This window comes from Martes martes (genome assembly GCF_963455335.1).
Source record: "Martes martes genome assembly, chromosome: X".
Classification (NCBI taxonomy): domain Eukaryota; kingdom Metazoa; phylum Chordata; class Mammalia; order Carnivora; family Mustelidae; genus Martes; species Martes martes.
In genome coordinates this window covers 50,437,104-50,441,388 of record NC_137897.1, presented here as the reverse complement: position 1 = coordinate 50,441,388, position 4,285 = coordinate 50,437,104, and positions in this window count along the sequence as shown.

Below are 4,285 nucleotides of genomic sequence, written 5' to 3'. Positions count from 1 at the left end.
AAAATTCAGAGACTGTGTCCTCTGCCACAGAACAATTGGATATGGACATAAACAGTATATCTGAAAGGGAATTCAGGATAACAATTATCTAAGCAGTGGCTAGGTTGGAGAAAACCATTAGTGACAACACAGAATCTCTAAGTGTGTGTTTGTGTCCTAGAGGCAGAAAGTATTCCTCCTAAGATCAATGAGTTTAGAAAGACCTCCAGACACTTAAGTATGAAATTCATGAAACATAATTTCATACAGGAGGTCTTAAGGGCACCTAGGGGGAAACATTCCTTAAATACAGAGTAAGGACCATCAGAATAACTTCAGACCTGTCCACAGAAACCTGGCAAGCCATAAAGGGCTGGCAAGATGTATTCAGGGCACTAAATGAGAAGAACATGCAACCAAGAATACTTTATCTAGCAAGGCTGACATTCAGAATGGATGGAGAGGTAAAGAGCTTGCAAGACCACCAAGGTTTAAAAGAGTATGTGACAACGAAGTCAGCACTACAAGAAATATTAAAGGGGGTTCTATGAAAGAAGAAAGAACCCAAGAGTGACATAGAACAGAAATCTACAGAGACAATCTATAGAAACAAGGATTTCACAGGCACCATGAGATCAATAAACACCTTTCTTTCAATAATCTCTCTCAACGTGAATAGCTTAAATGTTCCCATGAAATAACACAGAGTTGCAGACTGGATAAAACGACAGGACCCCTTCATATGCTGTCTACAAGAGACACATTTGGAATCTAATGATGATTCAATACTGAAAGTGAAGGGATGGAGAACCATCTTTCATGCCAATGGGCCTCAGAAGAAAGCTTGTGTAGCAATTCTCCTTTCAGATAAATTAGATTTTAAGCTAAAGACTGTAGTCAGAGATACAGAAGGACACTACATCATTCTTAAAGAGTCCATCCACCAAGAATATCTAGCAATTATAAGTATTTATGCCCCCAATATGGGAGCAGCCAACCACACAAGCCAACTGTTAATCAAAATAGTCATAGCGATATTGTGGAATCTAAAAAACAATCTGAACGTTATGGAGGAGTGGGGGTGGGAGGTTGAGTGAGCCTGGTGGTGGGTATTATGGAGAGTACGTATTGCAAGAGCACCGGGTGTGGTGCATAAACAATGAATTCTTGAACACTGAAAAGAAATTTAAAAAGAATAAAATAAAAAAATATATTAAAAAATAGTCATACTGATATGAATACATTAATTATAGAAGATCTTAACATGGCACTCTCAGTAATAGATAGATCATCCAAGCAGGAAATCAGTAAAGAAACAAGAGCTTTGAATGACACATTGAACCAGATGGACCTCATAGATATATACAGAACATTCCACCCTTAAACAACACAATACTCATTCTTCTTAAGCACACATGGAACTTTCTCCAGAAGAGACCACATACTGGGTCACAAATCAGGGATCAACAAATAACAAACGACTGAGATTATCCCCTGCATATTCTCAGACCACAATGCTTTGATACTGGAACTCAATCACAAGAAAAATTTGGAAAGAATGAAAACACTTGGAAGCTAAAGGCCATGCAGCTCACGAATGCTTGGATGAACCAGGAAATCAAAGGAAAACATAAACAATTCATGGAAACCAATGATAATGAGGACACATTGGTCCAAAACCTGTGGTATAGAGTAAAGGCAGTCCTAAGGGGAAAATACATAACCATGCAAGCCTCACTCAAAAATATTGAAAAATTCTGAATACACCAACTCTCTTTACATCCTAAAGAACTGGAGAATCAACAACAAATTGAGCCAACATCACACACAAGAAGAGAAATAATCAAGATTAGAGCAGAGATCAATGAGCTAGAAACTAGAGATAGAGTAGAACAGATCAATGAAACTAGAAACTGGTTCTATGAAAGAATTAATAAGATTGACAAACTACTGGCCAAACTAATTCAAAAGAAAAGAGAAATAACCCAAATTAATAAACAAATCGATAAGAGAAGAGAGAAGAACCACATGGCCCTCTCAATTGATGCAGAAAAAGCTTTTGACTAAATCCAGCATCTGTTCCTGATTAAAACGTTTCAAAGTACAGGGATAGAGGCAACATTCCTGAACTTCATCAAATCTATCTATGAAAGACCCACAGCAAATATCATCCTCAATGGGAAAAAGCTTGCTGCCTTCCTGTTGAGATCAGGAACACGACAAGGATGCCCACACTCACCACTCTTGTTCAACATAGTATTAGAAGTCCTAGCAACAGCAATCAGACAACAAAGAGAAATAAAAGGTATCCAAATTGGCAAGGAAGAAGTCAAACTCTCTCTTTGAAGATGACATGATTCTTTATATGGAAAACCCAAAAGACACAACCCCCAAACTTCTAGAACTCATACAGCAATACAGTAACGTGGCAGGATACAAAGTCAATGTCCAGAAATCAGTGGCTTTCTTATACACTAATAATGAAAATACAGAAAGGGAAATTAGAGAATCAATTCCATTTACTATAGCACCAAGAACCAGAAGATCCCTGGGAATAAACCTAACCAAAGAGGTAAAGGATCTGTACTCAAGGAACTACAGAACACTTATGAAAGAAATTGAAGAAGACACAAAAAGATGGAAGACCATTCCATGCTCTTGGATCAGAAGAATAAACATTGTGAAAATGTCTATACTGCCTAGAGCAATTAATACTTTTAATGCCATTCCGATCAAAATTCCACCGGTATTTTTCAAAGAGCTGGAGCAAATAATCCTAAATTTTCTATGGAATCAGAAGAGACCCCGAATTGCTAAGGAAATGTTGAGAAACAAAAATAAAACTGGTGGTATCATGTTACCTGATATCAAGCCTTACTACAAAGCTGTGATCACCAAGACAGCATGGTACTGGCATAACATTTTGAATGAATGGGGAGAGATCATGACTAACACCAAGAAAATAGAAACAATCTTCAGAAATTATTATGAACCGTTATATGCTAATAAATTAAGCAACCTAGAGGAAATGGATACATTCCTGGAAACCAATAAACTTCCCAGACTGAAACAGGAAGAAATTGACAACCTGAATAGATCAATATCTAGTAACGAGATTGAAGCAGTGATCAAAATCCTCCCAAAAGGGGCACCTGGGTGGCTCAGACTATAAGCATCTGCCTTCGGCTCAGGTCATGATCCCAGGGTCCTGGGATCGAGCCCCATATTGGGCTCTCTGCCTGGTGGGAAACCTGGTTCTCCTCCCACTCCCGCTGCTTGTGTTCCCTCTCTCCCTGTGTCTCTCTGTAAAATAAGTAAATAAAATTTAAAAAAAAATTCTCCCAAAAAAACAAGAGTCCAGGACCTGAAGGATTCCCTTGGGAATTCTACAAAATATTCAAAGAAGAAATAATACCTATTCTCCTGAAGCTATTTCAAAGAACAGAAACAGAAGGATAACTTCTAGACTCTTTCTAAGAATCCAGTATTACCCTCATCTCCCATCCAGGCAAAAACCCCCTCAAAAGGGAGAATTTCATACCAATATTCCTGATGAATATGGATGCCAAGATTCTCAACAAGATCCTAGGTAATAGGATACCACAGTACATTAAAAAGATTACCCACCATGACCAGGTGGGATTTATCAATGGGATGCAAAAGTGGTACCACATTCATAAATCAATCAAAGTGATAGAACAAAAAGATAAGAGAGAAGAAACATGGTCCTCCCAATTGATGTAGAAGAAGCATTTGACAAAATACAGCATCCTTTCCTGATTAAAACTCTTCAAAGTGTAGGGATAGAGGGAACAGTCCTCAACTTCATAAAATCTATCTATGAAAAACCCCCAGCGAATATCATTCTCAATGGGGAAAAGCTAACAGCTTTCCCTTTGAGATCAGGAACACTTAAAGGATGCCCACTCTCATCACTGTTGTTCATCATAGTACTAGATGTCCTAGGAATGGCGATCAGAAAACAAAAAGAAATAAAAGGTATTCAAATTGGCAAAGAAGTCAAACTCTCTCTCTTCCCAGATGACGTGACACTTTAAATGGAAAACCTAAAAGACTTCACACACAAACTACTAAAACTCATACAGCAATTCAGTAATGTGGCAGGATACAAAATCAATGCACAGAAATCAGTTGTTTTCTTATACACTAAAATGAAAATATAGAAAGGGAAATTAGAGAATCTATTCCATTTACTATACGACCAAGAACCGTAAGATACCTGGGAATAAACTTAACCAAAGAGGTAAAGGATCTGTACTCAAGGAATTACAGAGAACTCATGAAA